We start from the raw sequence: 21,980 nt of genomic DNA, 5'->3' as shown, positions 1-21,980 counted from the left end.
TTTCCCCGATTTAACACGGTTGGCTTTGACGTTTTAATATTCGGTCCTAATCGATTGTTCTTTTATAAAGAACTTGTTCGATTACTTCAGAATGAAACTTGATACTGCATACATATTTAAAAGTCAATTTGGTGAGAACATTATTTCCAAAATCGGACCTGTTATCTGCCCTCCACGTTCGTGCAACTTAACACCTTTTTATTACTTTCTTTGCGGATACGCAACTCTTTAATGTTTCGAAGCCTAAATTCAAGCCATACTGCCAAGTACATATTCATGGAAAAAATAGTGAAAAAATGAAGTAATGGAATGAACTACGTAACTCGTATTACTTCCGACAATAATTCTGAACTGTTGTATTATTTAAAAAATACCAGTTAATAGTTAAGAAGGTTTATGACTGACTAGAATTTGTTTAAAAAACAATATGCAAACGTTAAAAAAGGAATTCTCCTTAAGCTTTGAAAATAAAATGATAGTGCCAAGCAATATTATGTTAAGCATTCCATATTCTGAATGTGTGGTTAAAAAAGAATCTCTATTCGGAAATGTACATTTAAAACTAAGTTTACGGGTGAACCGATGATTTTCAAATTGAATTAAAATTTGTAATTATGACTAATTGCTAAATTATTCCTTTTAATAGAGATCAAAATGTGTTATAAATATGTTCTTTTATAATGTTTGTAAGCAACTACAACTTCATTATATTCAATGCAATTTTGTTATTATGACGATAATGTTGAATATTTTAATCTATACTTTATGAATATTTAAACAAAAACTTACAACAAAATAAATTATATGCCTTTAGAATAGTAAATTTTGCCTATGTCACCCCGCGAGGGCTGTAGAAAAGAAATACAAATTAAATAATTTATATTAAAAAACAAATATGAGTTTACATTTATAAGTAAATAATTTATTTAAAGCCATCTGTTTCAAAGTACGTAGGTTTTTCTTTTTTTTAAATAAATGTCTCTCCCATCATTCTTCCAATTATTCAATAATAACATCACCCCCAACCATGGATCGCGTGCAAATTTTATCCACACAATCGCACTGCAAATAAAAATGGAATAACTTCCGTTTCCACAACCATCGCCATCACCAACACCACCTGAAACAAAATCCTGACTAAAATAACAAAATAATGACACAATTTAGCAATAAGCAATTTATGTTTACAAGGCACACTATTTCTGCTATACTGCTCTACAGTTATCGTTCCTTATGCCAACCCAACACAACCCCAAAGCCTATCCATGTGATAAAATATAGGTATAGTCCTTTTGTGCATCGTGTTGCAATTTGTATCGAGGAACGAGCAAAAGAGGAGTTTATTCTGCAATGACAGTCACATGATTGCCACATAATTCATGGTCGTCATTATACTGTAGGGGTTGTTCGGTTGCTGCTCTTGGTAGGGGTGCAATATGGACTTTAAATGTGAAAAGGTTAACTATTTTCAAGGTGGCTCTCTGGAGAAAGGCAATTTTTTTTTATTTACTTTTAGGGTAGAATTCAATGCATACAAATGCTAAATATATAAAACATTGATACTGAAAGAATTTTGAATTTAAAAAAAATTAATTCAAGCTACGAGTAAATATGACGATGTTATGTTGACAAGGAAAGTGAAAAATGTTTTCCGTGGTGATTTTGACTGCCTTTTCATTTTAACATTATTTAGATAGATGGATTTAAATAATTATGAGTTAAAATATAAAATCTTGTGGTTTTTGCTGCGAGGAGAAGAATTTGTATTTACAAACTAGAAGTCTTAAATATTTCATAGAAAACAAAATTTAATTTTTAATTTCAAAGAAAATGTCCCTGAAGTTCCTTGAGGATTTAACGTAAAACAATACAAAATACGCAAAATTTGGTTAAATGATATTACTTCTTATAGCAAACAAATTTTCAATAGGAAAAATAATTGTCCTTTTTGAATCACTTTAATTGGATTGAACATACAAAATATATTAATCAATTTTTCAACATTATCACATCCAAATATCTTCCGTCGAGTTGCACGCACTGTTAAAAACGGAGCCACGTCTTAGATCAATTGCGCTGAATTCTCAACGGACGTTTTCTTTAAGGTTCACTAGAGTTCGGAGATTGCTGCTGTAAGCTCTCTCTTTGAGATATCTCCGTACAAAAAATCCATTGGGGTTAAGTCGAGAGACATCGATGACCACGGGATATCCCCAAAGCCACTGATGAGTTTTTGATGGCAAGCTTCACAAAGCGAATTCATAGCTATTTGTGCAGTCGCACCATCCTGTTAGTATACGATAAAAACGATGAACACGCTTGCAGGCTTGGCAAAATGAAATCCGTTATCATGCGTCGGTAATTGTTACATTTGACATTTCCCGGCCCCGAGAAATCACGAAAAAATAGTCCATGTTTTAACGAAAATGAGGCTCGTCGCTCCAATAAATGGGATTCACATTACAAAAACACTCCAACATCGTGTCCCAAAAATGTCTGCGTTAAACAAAAAAACAAACGATTTGAATTTTGAATGGATGGAATTTCAAGCCTTTTTTTAAATTGCATCGAAAGATGTGGATTTTCATGTAAACTCTCTTCAACCAATTCTATGTTTTCGAAAGTCCTTGAAGATCAACTGGGCTCTGGCCGTGGAGTATTCATAGCCAAAGAAGTCCTGGGGAACCTTTGCACCAGCGAATGAATTTGTCTTATACCGAAGCGTGAACAAAACGGTCGACGCGCAGTTATGTACGAATTGTTACTCTTGAAAAATGCCTCGATGGCGAACGATCAATGCTCACTTGTGCGACATCGTGATTCCAATGAGACTACTCCTCCTAACCGTTCATTACTTTTTAAACTAATTATATTTAAAAACTAATTATATTTAAAAACAAACAAGAAAAGAGGCTGTATGCGACCCACACTGGTAACTTCCCATCCCGTCTGTCGATTTGTCTTGCTTAAAAGTTTGTAGGTTTTCGTATTGTGTTAAAAAAGTTGTTAGTTGAATTATTCTTAAAAAAAAAATAAAATTACCAAATATATTTTTTATATCAAGAAACAGTTTAGTTTGAAAATCTTATTTTGTTAAATAGATTTTTAGTCGAATTAAATTTTTACCAATTTTAGAAGCATTTCTTAAATTTTTATAAATTGGGTGAGTGAAATTAATTTGAGAGATATCAAGAACCGAACATTAATTTTTATCAAATTTTGGGTACTTTCTATTTCTTGTAGATTTTATTTTTTTTATAAAAAACTTACTGAATGTCTAAAGCAATATTTTCCGTAAAATAAAAAGTTCGAAGCCAATATTTTTAATTTTTGAAAAGCTATTTGAGTCGAAAGTAAACTTTTACCAAGTTTTAGAATTTTATTTTTAGGTTTTTTTTTTTGTAAAAAAACTGTCAATTCGATTTTTCTCAACATTTTGCCAAATGTTGAAAACAATATTTTTTGTTAAATTTTCTTTTAAGTTTTTATTTTTTGTAAAAAAAACTGGTGATTAAATTTTTTAAAAATTTAACAAAATGTTAAAGCAATAATTCTTATAACATGAAATTAGTTGCAAGCCATAATTTCAAGTTTTTGAAAATATTTGAGTCGAAATTCAATTTTTACCAACTTTGAGTAATGTTTTTTTTATTTTTTATAAAAACCTGTCAATTTGATTTTCCTCAAAATTTTACTTGATATCAAAAACGGTTTTTCGTTGCACAAAATTGTTTTAGAGATGAAATCATTTTTTATTCGTAAAATGTTTGACAAATCAGAGCCATTACAATAACTTCCTATGGGAAATTAATAATAATAAATTAATTCATCGCCAACTTTCATAATAATAAATCAAAATGGTCAAACCGTATTAGTTCCATATACTGATACACAACATTTTTAGATTCCCAAATTTTCATTTGGGAAGATATTTTGAATAAAATAATGGTTTCCAAGTTTAAAAAAACTATTTCACTTTTCGTCAAAATTGCATCACAAGAGAAAATTGTATCTTAAAATAATATTCCTTACGAAAGTTGGAAGTTAAAGGGCTCCAACGTATAACAGCAATTTCCATACGAGGAAATTTGGTTGGAAATAAAAAACAGTCGGGTAAAGTAAGTAAAGGGTATCTTTCAAAAAAATATGAGTAATTTCTTAATGGTGATCTACAAGTATTACACCCAAGAAAATAAATTTTGAATAATGGGAATAGATTTTTTTAAAAACCTGGACAATTTCATTAAAAAAACATAAATAACCTAAAATAAAACAAGTTCAATTGAAAGCAACAAATTTTGTTGTCTAAAAATCAAAAGTGATTGACTACAAAAACTAACAATTACTTCAAATACCATATATGTGTTATATTTTTTTTGGAATTAAGAGTATGGCAACGAACAAAATGGGTTAGAATACAAACGTAACACAAGAAAATAACTTAAAAATAATGCCTACTGTAAATTAAAACAAACATTTCTGAAAATAAAATGCACATCTGGGTCCAAAGAGTTTGTTTAAAAATATTTCCTGTATTTTAAAATTTACGTTTTACGTTTCAATTTCTTAAAAAAATTACTTCCCATTTTCGAGATATCGAATTTCTAAAAAAAAACTAAAAAAAATGACACTTTTGATCATCGAATAGTATTTAGACAGAAAAGGGCTTGTTTAGACAAAAATTATTGATATCGGTGGAATAATTCTTTAGAAACCTTAAAAATAAAATAACGGTTCTAAAGTAATACAAAAATATTTTTTTCTTATTAAAATAAGCCAAATTAAGATAGAAAATTTAGCAGAAAATTTACAAAAAAAAAAGAGGCTGGGATGCGACCCACACTGATAACTTCCCATCCCGTCTGTCGATTTGTCTTGCTTCAAAGTTTGTCTATATGTACTCGTACCAATTTTTACCAAATTTGCGTACTATTTTTTGTAGATTTTTTTTAATGAAAAAACGGACTGTTGGATTTTTATATACAAATTACTGAATATCGAAAACAATATTTTCTGTGAAATAAAATAAGTTTCAAGCCAATATTTTTAAGTTTTGAAAAGCTATTTGAGTCGAAGTAAATTTTTACGAAGTTTTAGTATTGAGTTTTATTTTTTGTAAAAAAACTGTCAATTCGATTTTTTTTTAAATTTTATCGAATATTGAAAACAATATTTCTTATAAGATAAAATTAGTTTGAAGAAAATATTTTAAATGTTTGAAAAGATATTTGAGTCAAAAATCAATTTTCACCAACTTTTGGTAATTTTTTTTTAGGTTTTTAATTTTTTTGCACAAAAACTGTCAATTCGATTTTTTTCAAAATTTGATTGAATGTTGACAACAATATTTGTTGAAAGATAAAAAATGTAAAAAGCCAATATCTACAATTTTTGGAAAAATATTTAAGCCGAAAATCAATTTTTACCAACTTTTATACATTTTGTTTATGTTTTTATTTTTTGTAAAAAAAATTGTAAATTCGATATTTCTTAAAATATGTCCTAATGTTGAAAACAATATTTCTTATAAGTAAAAATTAATAAGAAGCTATTATCTCAAAGTTTTGAAAAGATATTTGAGTCGAAAATCAATTTTTACCAACTGTTATAAATTTTTTTTAGATTTTAATTTTTTATAAAAAAACTGTCAATTCGATTTTTCTCAAAATTTTATCAGATATCAAAAACATTATTCTTCGTTGCACAAAATTGTTTTGGAGATGAAATCATATTTCAGTCGTAAAATTTTGGAGGTGAAATTTTTTTTTTTTCAGTTTTATTGATTTATAAAAAAATCGTTATATTGATTTTTTTTTTAAAAATATACTTGTTTGGTAGCACGTTTCAATATATTATATAAAATTTAATTCAAGTCTCTAGCGTTTTTGCTTCGTAAGATATTTAGGGTTAACTAAAATTTTCACCTTTTTTTCAAACTGCTATGGTAAAAAAACCACCCACGCAATTTTCTTGAGAGCCCTTTCTGCATCTTTCTGCCTTATTATCTGTATAACAAAATTTATTTGAAGTCGATATCTCTTCTGGTTCTTGAACTATGGACGACGAAAAAATCATCGCGAACGTACGTACACACGCACGCACAGACATCTTTCTAAAAATCTTATATTTCGACTCTAGGGACCTTGAAACGTCGAGAAATGTCAAAATTTTCAATTTGACAAATCGGACCCATTACAATAACTTCCTATGGGAAGTTAATAACGGTTCTGAAGTAAAACAAACATATTTTTTTCTTATTAAAATAAGCCAAGTTAAGATAGAAAATTTAGCAGAAAATTAAAAAAAAAATTAATCTATTTGAGCCTACAAATTTTCATGTTGACTACTGTTATTCTTAGTCTTAAACAGAATAAAGAAAAGCACCTAACACGAATAAACTTAAAACATTAATTTCAAAATTTGAAGTCAATCGACCCAATGGTTCGAGCTGTAGGGGCGTGAACAGACAGACAGAGAGATAGATGGACAGACGCTAGGTCCATTTTTTCATGTCATGTTTGATTAAAATCTCAAGTTCGAATTTTTTTACGAATGCAATACTTGACATATTATTACCTATAATTGAATGTTATTACAAGCTACGACAAAAGGTATACAAATTCGTTTTTTTTAATCCAATATTTTTAAAAGAATCACAAATCTTAATATACATATGTATGTACATATGTATATGTACATATGTATGATGTTTGTCCGCAATGGACTCTTAAACTACTTAACAGATTTTAATCACATTTGTACAGCGTGTGTAGTTAGATCGAACTTGATAGATAGGATAGCTAACATCTCAATTTATGATGGCAATATCATTTTGTTTAAAATTATTTCAATAGATGGCGCTGTGTCAAACTTCCAAACGTTTCATATAATCTAAAATTAATTAAACGAAATACAGTGAATTTTACATTTTTATAATGTTCCATACAAAAAATCGTGGAATGGCTGCACTGTTGCGGAAGAGTTTAATTATAATTTCCGATGAGTGCAAAATGGCTCACGACTATCACTCGAAGCATTGCATAGAACTATGCAAAATTTAAACGGCAATAATAAACTTCTATCTGGTGATTTCCGCCAGACCTTACCAGTTATACATCGATCTACTTTTGCCGATGAGATTAATGTATGTTTAAAACAATCATTTTTATATGGCGAAGTTTTGAAACACTTCGATTGACCATCAGCATAAATATTAATCGCCTCTACGCACGTCACACCATTGTGTCATATCTGCAAATTTCTCATGTCAAAAAAACCTCAGTTAAAGTCAAAACCCCTACGAGATCCGTTTGGAAATATGAGAAAGCCAACTGGGATGGTCTCAATGAATTCTTCGGGAACTTTAACTGGTCACTATGCTTCCTCAATAGTGATGTGGATTCCATTGCAGATATGACTACAAATTTTGTGGAATGAGAAAAACTCCCGAATAGGGTAAAATCTATCAAACCCAAGGAAAACTCATGGTTTGATTCGAGTTGTAAAGAGGTTATTAAGATCAAACATGTAATTTTCTGGATTTATAAGGCCAACCCCACTGAGGTAAACCGGAATAAATTCAAACAAGCTAGAAAGACCTGCAACGGTCATATTCGACGAACCAAATTTTTGCATGAACAGAAATTAAGTTAATTGATGGGTCCTTCTTCGTTGAGTTAGAAATTACCTTTCGGACCGTTCAACTCAAGTAGTATTGGATGGGGTCAAATCTAATATCCACCAAAAATTCCTTCCGTGTAGATTTATGTGCTTCGAAAACTCAATGCTGTCTACTGTCACAAAAGCGTAACCCTCCCCCAATGCCACTATCTATGAGTGGTACTTGCATCGAGGAGACTCAAAAGCTATCAGTCCTAGGTATGTGCATACAAACCACTTGTTGTGAAGTGATCACATATTTGTCATAGCCAAAGGTGCTGCTAAGTGTTTAGGTTTTCTCCGACGATGCAAGATGATTTTTAAAATCTTCTGATCTGGCTATAATTTGTAAAGCTTACATTAGTCCAAAACTTGAGTACAATTCCCACATTTGGGCAGGGGCTCCTATAACCCACTTGAGTCTCTTGGACGGAATTCAAGGGAGAGCTCTAAAAATGATAGGTGACCGTTGTCTTTCGAGCACCGAGCGTCGTAAGGTTTCATGTTTCTCATTATTTTATCGCTATTTCCATAAGCAATCCTTTAATAAAATAGCCAGTTTAATTCCTCCCCTCAAACAATTCAACCGTAATACTCGTTCTTATAAGAATGCCCATCAGTTTACCCTTGAGCCCAATTTCGGTCGTACTTTGAAGTACAAAGATTCTTTTTTTTAGTCGTACTACACGAATGTGGAATGCCTTATTCCACTCATTACAATGTTCAGACATTAAAAACCAATGTGCATCGGTATTTTCTCTCAAATCCTCCCTGTTGATCCTGGTCCTGTTGACACGTATTTCATTGTTAAAAGAAGAAACGGTCGTAGAAAATCAGTCATGAAGATCGCAATGTTTTTTTTATTTGACTTTTTATCTTATGAAAATTGTAAAACTTTTAAAAATATTGAAAGACTGCCACGAACGGGAGGTTATCGGCTTAAGTTGCATCCCGGTATCTTTTCTATTACTTTTTTTCAAGTTCAGGAATTATAAGTCGTAAAATAATTAATTTAGGTTAAGAAATGGGTACATTATTTTGTCCGTTACTGTATGTAAATTCACCCCTGAGCAATATATGAAGATAGCAATCGAAAGTCCAAACCAATTCTTAATTAAATGACATTATCTTTCAAAGTTTCTTTAATAACTCAAAAAATATGCCCAGGAAAGAAGTTTCATTTTATCATTGCCTTCTAGGTATATATCAATTCTTTTCTAATTCTTCACCCCATATTCCAACCTACAATCCGTCGAATCTCTTCCCACAACCAAAAAAGAAATTATTGTGCTTCAGGTTATTGGAATTTTATTATTATTTATTTATCACACCTACTCACAATCTCACCAAAAACCACTTATGATTGCATAATAACTCCAATGCAATGCACAGAACTTTTCTAATTTAACTTTTTTTTGAAAACCCCCTACGGTAGTTGTCAGTGGGGGAGCTGATGATGAAGTGGACTGATATGGAGGCGAACTATTGCATTTATCTTCCAAAACACACCAACATAACAAGAGAGCTAGGTATTTTCCAAAACTATCTTCTCTGCCTCTGGGAATTTGTTTGAAAAATAAAGAACTGAAAGAAACAAAATTGAAAATATTTCATGATATTTTCTTAAGAAAGTTTTCTGCCCGAAATCTAACATTTCATTTATTAGATCCCTGGGAACTTGGAAAATTGGATAGGGATAAAGAAAAATATTATCATGAAATTTACAAAGTGACATCCTAAAAGAACACAAGGAAATGTCCTTGTTTTTCATTACCTTGTGTGTGTTCTGAGAACCCATTAATCGACATTTTTAATAATTTTGTTAATAAATCATAAAAAAGGTTAAACAAAAAGGCAGACAAAACATTCCTGTTTGTGGCACTTACCTATTTCCACAAAATAAACCAAGTGTAAATAACACATCTCCTAAAAATTATAATTCAATGATAAAATTTTATCAATTGCCCGCGTTCATAATGCTATTGAGTCATTTAAAATGTTCCTTCTTTGCATCCCTTAAAGAAATTAATATCTTTCTGCTAAGTAAACAAAAACAAAATATTTGCCTTGTAAGCATTAAAAATAATTTGTATAGGTACCTTTTTAAGGACATAACTCAATTGGGGGACTCATTGGGGGTTTGAGTCTCATCTTTCGTCTGCTTCAGGTGCCTACCTGAACAGTTTTTGATAAATTAAGTAACGTTTTTGAGGTCAACATAATTCCGAGGGGTATCCTAAAAGATATAAATAGAACTTCTACAGCTCTCACTTCTTGTAACAGATTGGAAACTCATCTGTTTTGCCACAACTTTTTAAAGAATAAAAGAAAGAATAAGAATCTACATAACTACATTTTCATTATCTTATCATCGTCATGGCATCTTTTTAGAGTCTGCCAGTGGGTTCTGATGTTCTTCAATATAATATTTGGGTCAGTTTTTAATTTAAAATCAAATTGAATAAAATTCACAATGAAATTTTACAAACAAACGAACTCACAACGTTTATTCACTTTTGTGACTTGTGTGTTGTCATCTTCATCCCGCTTCTGGGAATACTCTTTATAGAATTCGAAGGACAGTAGGAAATGTGTAATTTAAATTAGACAAAAAATTAACCGCTTAAAAAGGCCTCTATAGTAATGTGATATTATTTAATCTCTTAATAAAGGACACGATTCTGTTTAGTGTTGTCAACCCATACAAGTTGACAACTGACACTGACAGCATAAGAAGTAAGTTTAGGAAAAATTGGTTCTATTTTAAATAAAATGCACGAACCTGCTCCTGTATGCTAAGAGTATGTTTAAGAAAGTATTTATATAAGATTTTAAAATATTCCTGTAAAATAAGTTTGTTTTCAAAGATATAAACGCCATTTGATTTGTCTCAAACAAATCCGCGTGATCTTTGTATATGAAAACCATAGTACTCTTATAAGCCGAAACTTTTAGGACGACCAGATACCGAGTCGTTGGCGTTAGTATGGAAAGTGGAGAAATTCAGCGGGAGCGAGAAAATATTATTTCCATTCCCATAAGCAGCCAGCAGAATAAGGGAGATAATTAATTTTCGACCCAAAATGTCTACACTTGTATATGTTTTCACATAAAGAGCTTCCATATGAAGGTTCATGAATTTGTTTTTGTTTTATTTATATCAATGCACTTTATATAACAAACAAAATGGCTTAATATTGTATTTAATAAGGGAATGAAACAAACTTTTGCATGCCTAAGTCAGCTGTTTAGGATCTTTTACCGATATTTGTTTTTATTTACATTCATAAGTCTGTTTTACTTGTGTACGATCTTTGTATATGAAAAATGGTTTCTATTATGTATAAAGCTACGATGCGATTTATATAGATTCAACTTGTTCCTTCAAAGCTTTTTTCCTTTACATAGCTTTATTAACTTCCCATAGGATGTTATTTTAATGGGTCCGATTTGTCAAATTGAAAATTTTGACATTTCTCGACGTTTCAAGGTCCCTAGGGTCGAAATAAAAGATCTTTAGAAAGATGTCTGTGCGTGCGTGTGTACGTACGTTTGTACGTCCGTACGTCCGTACGTTCGCGACGTTTTTTTCGTCGTCCATAGCTCAAGAACCAGAAGAGATATCCACTTCAAATAAATTTTGTTATACAGATAATAAGACAGAAAGATGCAGAAAGGGCTCTCAAGAAAATTGCTTGGGTGGTTTTTTTACCATAGCAGTTTGAAAAAAAGGTGAAAATTTTGGTTAACCCTAAATATCTTACGAACCAAAAACGCTAGAGACTTGAATTAAATTTTATATAATATATTGTAACGTGACACAAAGCAGGTATATTTTTTGAAAAAAATCAATATAACGGTTTTTTTTTAAAAGTCAATAAAACTGAAAAAAAAAATTTGTCACCTCCAAAATTTTACGACTGATATATGATTTCATCTCCAAAACAATTTTGTGCAGCGAAGAATAATGTTTTTGACATCTGACAAAATTTTGAGAAAAATCTAATAGACAGTTTTTTTTATAAAAAATAAAAATATAAAAAAAAACATTACTCAAAGTTCGTAAAAATTGAATATCGATTCAAATATCTTTTCAAAAACTTGAAATTTAGGCCTCAAGCTTATTTTATCTTATAAGAAATATTGTTTTTACCATTTTGAAAAATGTTGAGAAAAATCGAATTGACAGTTTTTTTAGAAAAAATAAAAACCTAAAAAAAAAATTTATTAAAGTTGGTAAAAATTGATTTTCGACTCGAATATCTTTTCAAAACTTTTAGATATTGGCTTTAATTTACTTTTAACTTTCAAAAAATCTTGTTGTCAACATTCAGTTAAAGTTTGAAAAAAATCGAATTGACAGTTTTTTTACAAAAAATAAAAATCTAAACAATAATATTATAAAAGTTGGTAAAAATTGATTTTCGACTCAAATATCTTTTCAAAACTTTGAGATATTGGCTTATTTTTACTTTTATCTTTCAAAAAATCTTGTTGTCAACATTCAGTTAAAGATTGAAAAAATCGAATTGACAGTTTTTTTACAAAAAATAAAACTCTAAAAAAAAAAACAATACTAAAACTTCGTAAAAATTTACTTTCGACTCAAATAGCTTTTCAAAACTTAAAAATATTGGCTTCAAACTTATTTTATATCACAGAAAATATTGTTTTCGATATTCAGTAATTTTTATATACAAATCCAACAGTCTACAAAAAATAATACGCAAATTTGGTAAAAATTGATACTAGTACATATAGACAAACTTTTAAGCAAGACAAATCGACAGACGGGATGGGAAGTTATCAGTGTGGGTCGCATCCCAGCCTCTTTTTGTAATTTCATATGAGAAGAACCAAGATAGAAAATAAATAAGATAAGAAAGCGGCAGACCATGAATGTTTAAATTGTAAAGCGATCGCCTCCAATTGGTTGTGTAGTTAGGTAGTTAGGTTAGATAGATAAAGCCATGTTTATGATGATAATGAAGGAATGTTATTAGTAATTGGAAGGTTCTTACTACAATCCAATCCCATTCCTCATTTCCTATAAGTTTTCATCGCAAACATGGAGTTATTAAGTTCAGTTTATTTTTTTCGTTAAAGTTTAAAAATAACTAGTATAGGAACAGGTAGAAGAAATTGCTATTCAGGTGTTGTTTACAGTCAGGCTCTTGGGCGTTCTGGATTTTAGTTATGAAGTGATACTTAAGCAGTAGTTGTAGAAGTTGTATGTACGTAATACCTTTAAAAGTAGGTATATTATGTATACGTTGAAAAAGTGATTCTAATAGAAAATACTCTTTCTGGCCCGTTTCTTTAACTTGTAGGTACTAAGTATTTATTCTTTTATGTAGGCGGAGGCAAGCAAAAGAATAATTTTAAAAACAATTTTTTTAAGTTTCAAAATTTTACCTGAAAAATAAGTTTGTCTTCAAAAATTCAAACGCCATTTTATAAATAAAAAAACCTTTGATTTTTCAAATTATTTTTTTGAAAATCGTTAGAGCGGTTTTTTTTTTAAATTAATGTTTTGTATATAAAATTTTTCAATTTTGTTCTAAAAATATTGTTGGTATGCAGTTGTTTATAGATTAAAAATATACGCCTTACATTTGAATGTAATATTTTTTTTAAAAATTCAAACACATATTGTTAAGGCAATATAGGAGCTTATTCAAAAAAATATATTGAAATCAGTTCATAAATTGCTGAGAAAATTAAAAAACAAAATAACGGTTCTATGAGCGGTACCATTCCTAAGCAATACAAAAATATGTTTTTCTTATTAAAAGAAGCCAAATTAAAAAATAAAATTTTAGAGAAAATTTAAGAAAAATCTATCGGTTTGTTTTTAAGAAAATTCTAATTTTCGTTTTTTGACCAAAAAAATTGTATGGGGGCCACTGTTAGTTTTGATCTTAAAAAAAAATGAAAAAAACGCCTAACGCGAATCTGCTCAAAACCTTAACTTCCAAGTTTGAAGTCAATCGACCCAATGGTTTAGGCTGTAGGAGCGTGGACAGACAGACAAAACCGACCGGAGGGAATCGCGGGACCCACTTTTTTCGGCTTCTCTACCATCGTAATATCATGTTTGATTAAAATCTCGAGTTCGAAATTTTGCACGAATGCAAAACTTGCCATATAGTTCCTATATGTCGCAAGTAAAAATGGATAAAATGTTGATGATTAATTTTTGCAGTAGGAGCCTAATTGAGTTGAAAGGCAACATTTGAATCGAAATTAACTTCCAGCAGCCTTTAACCTGTACAAACTTAAATTCTAGAACATACATAATTTTAAATTTATTGTATTAGCAAAAAATAAGTAAGAACGATATAAAATGGTAAGGCCTTGAAATGGTTTAACAAAAATTAATGCACACCGATCGAAATAAAGAATTATCTAAATGACATTTGACAGCTGTCAATTTTTTTTAAAAACTTCTTGGTAATGCAGCAACTGTTAAGTATCTGAAAAATTAGACAAATGGTTCGAAGTGATATAAACTACTATGAAAAGTAGAAATAAGTCGTATGAAACGAGTTTAAAGAAACTATAAACTTTTGACAGTTATATGCATTCTAAGAAGTTTTACTATATAAGGATTTAATTTGTAAAGCTTTTGCCGTCTGAAAAGTACAAACTACGCTATTGATAAAAAAACGATTTAACAACTCGTCGAAACAGTCAAAATTAGCTTAAGAAATTATGAAAACCTTACAGTAGAAATTCGTAAACCTAACATTGAAACATCTTCTGAGCAAGCAATAATGAAGTTGAACTAAGAATATTGCAGCTGGAGGTCCGTAGTATTAAATGAACAAGGTTTGCTGATTTGTATCGATCTTTAGAACTATTCATTTCACGAGCGACATTGGACCGTATTTTTCATTAGGACTTATGGCTGAATCACAAACATGCTTCAGCTTCAGCTGAACATTTGCTTCGTCTGACAGCTCAACAAGTGTAAAAAATGTCAATAAACAAAATATATGCTCTTTGGAGGGATGAAATACCAGACATGTCATTCATGCAACCTCGAGTAAGCCCACCGTAACGCAGAAAAAGCTGAAGCGTGTTTGTGATTCAGCCATTAAGCATCTTGCACATGAGCTACGAACCGCGAACTGTGGATGTTCGCATATTTTGACTTTTCATTCACATGACAGTGACAAATTGTATAACTACCCTTTTCTTCATATTTTCTATCTAACACACAAAAACAAAACAAGAGTGGTAAAATTTTGTGGTTAAGTTCAGCGCGAACAAGAAACGAACTGTCAAACTCATCCATACTGCAACCTCAAAATTATACCACTCTTGTTTTGTTTTTTGAAAAGGGTAATTATAAATTGACAATTCGTCACTGTCTGAGAATAAAAACAAAGCTCATGCGAAAGAAAAGTCAAAATATGTGAATATCCACATTTCGCAGTTCGGAGCTCATGTGCAATATGCTTAAGGCCTTAATTCATTTCAAGACCACTTAACACAAGAAATCTAACCGATTGGTTACAAGCAACGCCGTATTTTCGATGATTTATTTCTTAAAGTATATAAACATGATCCGGTTTTTTATGTTGGCAGGGTTGGTTATTTTTGACAGCAAACTAACCTCATTTCCAAGATCTCCAATATTTACATACGTTTTTTAAATCCTGATCAATTTGCGGTTGCCAACACGTTAAAAAATAGAAATAGATTATCTAGTTTGCTGTCAAAATTAATGATACATTTTATTCCGAAATGAAATGACAGTTAAATTTGGCAGTTTTCAGAACAACCCTTTAATTTTTTAAATCATTCTTTTTATCATTTGTTAAAAAAAGACGTATTGGCAAAAAATATGTAAGAGCGATACAAAATGCTGAGTCCTTGAAATAATTTACCAGAAATAGATGCATTCCACTTGAAATAACAATTTCTCTACATGACTTTTGACAGCTGTCCCTTAATTTTCTGACAAGTTCATGGTAGGGTAGCAATTGAATTAATGCAATTTCTCGAAGTGATATAACTTCTATGAGAAGTGGAAATGAGCTGTGTGAAGTGAGTTAAGAGTCTATGAATACAACTTTTGACAGCTAGCGGGATTATAAAGGGTTTTACAAGGGTTTATGAGATATTTCAATTCGAATAACCCCCTACTCGGGTATTTTCGTTTTTGACAGTAAAAACCTACGCCATTAATAAAAAAAATCAACTGCGCATTGAAACCGTGAAAATTCACTCCAAAAATTATAAAAAAATGCAGTTAAAATTCGTAAAACCTACCATTTTTTTGGTCTTTATGAAGAATCTTCAGAGCCAACAATACTGAAGCTAATGGAAAAATTTGAGCTGTTGGGACCACTGACTATTGTGAGAAAAGGAAACCGCATGCGTTGGTCAATAATAACTGACGATATTGCCGCTATATTCCGTATTGTTAAAGAAAACCAATGTTAGTCGATTTGTAATTGATCTTTCAAATTATTTATTCCACAAACGACGTCAGACCGTACTTTTCATAATGACTTATGCCTTAAAAGTAAACTCAAGTAACCAGCAACGTCGCATTTTCGCTGAATTCGTCCTTAATGTGGTTGAACTTAGTCCGAATTTGTATGTTGGAAGTTGTCAAGAATTAACCTTTTATTTGTTTAAAAAATAAAATGATTTATTTAAAATAAAAATTAAAAAAAAATTAAAAAAAAATTATTTGTCTTCCACAAAAAACTGACCTACTGTACATTCTTTTTGTTGCTGCAAGTTATGAATCCATCAAACACAGAAAGACACAGAGAGAAAGTCACGTTTCATTTAGCATGGAAATCGGGCAAGCAAATGATGTTCCCTTGGGTCCTTCTTGTATGGATGACAGTATTTTGTCACCCCTTATATTCTGACACCAAGGATGCTACTGCAAGTTTGTAGTTGCTACTCCTGCAAAAATAAAAAATGACATATACAAAAACAACCACAGAAAACACACACAAAAGACAAATTCACTTTTTTCGAAATAAAAACAAAAATTATTTCCCAGTAAAATGCTAGTAAAATACCCTCGGATGAACAAAGTTCGTGTCTAGACTTTTTATGGTTGTTTATTCTGCAGGATAACTAGAGCTTGCTACGGGTATCCTTCCACTTTCCACCTTTTACCTCCAACCCGCGCCGGCATCACCATTTCTCAAACATTCAGTTAGCTGTCTCTGTTTGAATCCTTTGTACATAAGAATTTCAAACAGAAACCACATGCTGTGTTTTTGTGTAACTGGCAGTGTTTTTTGGCAAAAGGACGAAAATTATAAAGTGGACAACAGAAAAGGGATGAGTTCAGCTCTTGCACTGCACATACAAAAACATGAAATCGAAATCGCCCCGTGTTCAAAATCTTCTCCAGAGATCTGCAATTGAAACTTTGGCTATGCTCCAAAATCGTGTGATAACGAAACTCTTTTGCGCCATATCCAATCCAGCAGCAAGAAGTTGATTTTAATTTGGTGGCGGCAGAGTATAGGAGACAGATAACGTAAGGTTAAGGGGGAGGGCAGGGCACAAGGACATGCGGAGGAGCATTAGGTATGTTGTGGTGTGCGGTTTTGGTTTGGTTTAAGGATTGAAGATTGGCTGAAAGAATAACTACTCAAATGGAATAAAGTTGAGGAGATTAGGAAGGATTAGTGATGTAGGGATTTAATTGTTGATCCTTTGAAAATATGTGTACCTACGTAGAACTTTTAATGAAATGAACTATCATCATACCTTTAGCGAAAAATAAAGCTTTGTATGTAGGTGAAAGGTTTTTTTTGGATTGAAAATTTAAATGAAGGAACGTAAAGGTGTACCTTTTTGGGGATTAGGATTTGGGCAGAGTATGTTTTGAGTACCTTTTTTAAGATAACTTTGTTCAACTGATAATTTATTTAAACAAAAACAATTAAGAAGTTGGCAAATCTTAAAAAAACTTTATAAAGAAACATAAGTCATTATTATTCTTTTCTTTAATTCTTATTTTCTTCAATATAACCAGTTTTAATTAAATTCCCTAAAAAAATGTTTCAATCGGTCCGATTTTTCAAATTGAAAATTTTGTAATTTTTCGATATTTTAAAGTGACTAGAGGCTATATAAACAGTTTTTAGAGATATGCCGTTTTAGTCGGCCATACATTAAAAACCTTTAGAGACATCGAATTAAGATAGATTCTGTTTCAGAGATAATAAGAGCTAGATAAGCAAAAAGGGTTTGATCTGCTAATATATATTAACATACGACTGCAGCAATTTAAAAAAATAAGGACGTGACCCACAATGTTAACGTCTTCTGATACTTCTAAAAGTTTTACAAAATATTATTTACTTATGTGATTGTTTATACATATTTATTCTTTTATTTATCTGTTCATTGTTCAATTTATTTATTACTACGTTGAGTAATAAAAAAAATGATTATTAATTGCTAGCTATTCAAAAGTCCAAATGACCCAAATGATATATTGTTTTTATTATACTTATCAGCAAAGAGTAAGAACTAAAACATAGAAAAGAGTGGGTTAGTCTAAAACAGTTGGATAAACAATATTTTTAGTTTTTCTATTTTGAGCATGAATAAATAATCAATTGGGGGTACCGACTCTGGAAGAGGCAATATAAAGTTGGGCATGTGAAAAACATGATTCCTCCGAATTGACACCACAAACGCCAAGTGTTTGACCTTGGGCCTTATTTATGAACATCGCAAATGATAACCGCACGGGATATTGTAATCTTTGAAATTTAAATGGCATTTCAGTTGGAATCATAGGGATACTCTGTATCAAACACACTTCGGCTTTTGATTTACCAGGTAAGATTGTACCTTTAATCAAATTTGGCAATTACTTTTTCGCTGGAAATTATTGACATTGATATGAATGTTTTTCCGTGCTAAAATGGTGCGTTCTCTCAACCAATCATGATTTCTGTAATTCTGAAGAATATTCGGAAAAACATATTCAATCAACTCATCTATAGATTGCACAATGGTACAAAAATTGTTAGGTAAAGTGATTAATTCGTTGGTGGTGTTGATTGGTATTTTGCCATCACCAATTTCTAACAATTGTTTTGATAACTCATGGGTAGTTGCATCATTATGTCGGTGAATACGCATATTAATGTTCAGTGTCAATTTTCGTTATCTATCTCCAAAGAACTGATGAGTTCAAACAGGCGTTTATTTCATCAGTATCATCAGTAGTAGTTGATCGAGGAATGACAGGCAATGTTTGACAAAAGTCCCCTGACAGCAATATCAGAGCACTACCAAAACAGCTGTTGATTACCGAGTAAATGCAGAGTGTGCGGTCCGACCACCTTCTAATCATGTAGCAGAATTCCCGAAGGTGCAAGTGCAAATGCAATTTTCCAATGAAAGTTATTATTATATTCGATTGTACAAATAAACGTATGTAAATCATTAAAATTGAACTCCTGCAATTCACGATCAAAAAAATCATGTATCTCAGGATTTGGTGCGGGCATACCCAATTGTGCTAATGCTTTATTAACAATCGTTAGACACATATCTTCAATTATTATTACAGCTTCGTTGTACATTTCCAAGGTAATCAACAAATCGGAATTTCTTTAAGTATTAGTACAAATTGTTTGTATATGGGAGTATAGAAAGATGTTGATTTTACACCTTTTCAAGATTTTGTTTGTAAATTTTCTCTACGTACAAACCTTCTCTCGACTTCCACGAATAATTAAAGAACAAAATTAGCCACACCAGTTAAGCCATTGTTGAGTTATAACATTACAACGAAAAGTGGCATTGATTTTTATATATATAGACTAGCGGACACGTTGTCAATATTATTGAAAATAATTGACGAATTTGTTGTGGAGATGAGCTCAGTGCTGCATCTGCAAGTGTGAGATCCCAATGGTTATCATCCTCAAATAAATGTAACTCACTACACGCATCGAAGAAAGAGTCGTATGAAGTACCATTGACTTTTCGAAAATATTGGAAGGACGTCGGTCCAGGGACGTTAAACAGTAATAAACGCAAAAAAAAACATTCGCGTTGCTTAGGATGAATTGTATACAATCGACCTAAGGTTTTTGTCATAAATATATCAGCGAATCCTGGTACTGGAATGCCTCGTTTCCGCGGTTCCTAATTCTTTGATTGTTTATTCCATGTAAAAAATTTAGGAACATCAGTGTACATCAACGTCCTTGCGAATTGACCAACAGCATCTTGTCGACTACAAAGGTTAAAAAATTGAGTAAGAGTTGTCTTTGGAGCCGTCAAAGCCTGTTGTAGTGCAGTTTCTTCTGTAAAGTAAACACGCTGTCCGTTTTTAAGATGCACAGCCAAATGTATAACAGCAGGATCCGTTTCATGTATAGGGAACGTAAAAATGTGTCAAATAGCTTCGTTGCTACTTATGTATCAATTGAGATGTGGTTCCGGTTAAAAGTGTTTTTAAAAGTTCCGGTGGTGGATTTAGCGATGGCAGTGAAATTTTCCAGATGCGCAACATAAACCAGTTGATTCACCTTTATACTTGAAAGCATGACAATATTGACACTCTTTGTCCATACTACCTATCGTGATTAGTGCATGTGACGAATAATCTATTTCAGGAACATATTCGAACGCGAGGCGATTAAATAATGCTCGTGACAATGCTCGATTATGTTGCACTTGTTGATGATGATGGTCTCTATGTGCGTCGGTAGCTCGTTGACGTGCCTCTCGTTGTCTTAATGCATTTGCATGAAAACGTTGAACGCGTTGCTCTGAATTCTCATTTGCTCGTGAACATGCAACTTTGCTCGTGAACATGCAACTTGATCTCTTATCCGTTGAGTGTTCTTCAATTGATCTATTTAACCGACGATCATGGACTAATTGGGCGTTCCGAGTACGCCGACCAATGTGTTTTGCTCTTCCACGAAGACGTGGCATTTTTCTGTATAAGGAAAATACTGTAAAATAATACATAACGAAAATGAATATTTCATTTTATGCTTTTTTACTTTATTATTCATTTATATTCAATTATTTAAATTTTATTTGCATACTATTTTATTTTCCCTTAAATCTCAAAAAAGTCATAAATTAATGACGCCGATAGTACACAAATAAATTTGTAGGTTAGGTTAGTTATTAACTTACGCACTTGTAAAGAAATATAAGAAATATACTCACTTCGATTCTGCACTAAATTCGCAAAATGTATAGTTTTTTAGGCACACTTCAAAACTCTTCTCAAAACACTCAGTACCTTTTAATTTAATATTTGATCCAACACGTGCTCTATAATAACACAATGATAACAAAACATTTTTTTAATTTGATCGGGACAGACTTGATAAAATTTGGTCACGCAGTTGTTGAGATGCTTGTTACATGTAACTGCTAGATGGCACTTTAATAGAAAGCTTACATCGCGCCATAGACCCTTAAGGTGCAACGGTGCGCGTTCCTAATAGCACTTTGCCGCTAGATGGAGCTAGGGGCGTACAATCGTTTATTTTTTTATTTTTTAAAACCTTTTAAAATTGAATATTATTTAATATTTGACACTGCGATGGTAGCGCCGTCTGTCGGAGCGGACAAAATTGTGAATCTAAACCATTCTCAGATCCCCTTGAACACACACAAAAATTTCATCAAAATCGGTCCAGTCGTTTAAGAGAAGTTCAGTGACATACACACTCATAGAAGAATTATATATATTAAGACATATTTATATATTTACTTATTAATTTATTATTTTATTTATTAAGTCACTAATGTGTTTATTGTTTTTATTTATGTGTTCCTCTATTCTTATTTATTTAATTATTTATTGATACAAACCTGTATATACACTCTTCTCTACTTGCATAGTTTATTTGCAATTGCTCATAACAAGAAAACGAAATAATAACATAATAACATTGTGTCTGATATCTTTGTGTGTAAAAATATCAGGATCTGCAAAAATAAATTTGGTAGTTTCGACTATTTAATTTGCGAAAAACTTAAAATGGGTCGCGGATAAGTGTTAACCGAAGCAAAAAGGAGGGAAATCAAAGCCTACAAGGACGCTGCCAATATAGCTAAAAAAAATCAAATGGCTCCGAAACATTATATAGACATTTTTAAGTAATCAGTGTAATTATTAAAGCCGTCGAATACACACGAATCTTTGGCAAATTCAGTTAAATATGTGGTGTTAAGGCAAGTCTGACAACTACATGTGACCAGGATGAAAATAAAATTATTCGGAAGGTCCTGATGGCTAAAGCTAAGCTACTATTTCTATGACCTTCGAAAAGAAATACATT

The 21,980-nt window shown here is 31.4% G+C and overlaps 1 protein-coding gene across 2 annotated transcripts in view; it reads left to right on the top strand.

The window, feature by feature from the left end:
• Positions 1-21,980, top strand: part of LOC129941431 (uncharacterized) — a 182,687-nt gene that overhangs the window by 84,594 nt on the left and 76,113 nt on the right. The gene's annotated exons all lie outside the window — the stretch shown is intronic.

The sequence above is a fragment of the Eupeodes corollae genome, chromosome 1, assembly GCF_945859685.1.
Source record: "Eupeodes corollae chromosome 1, idEupCoro1.1, whole genome shotgun sequence".
Lineage (NCBI taxonomy): Eukaryota > Metazoa > Arthropoda > Insecta > Diptera > Syrphidae > Eupeodes > Eupeodes corollae.
The sequence above is the reverse complement of the archived record's forward strand: the minus strand, read 5'-3'. Positions and strand labels throughout refer to the sequence as shown.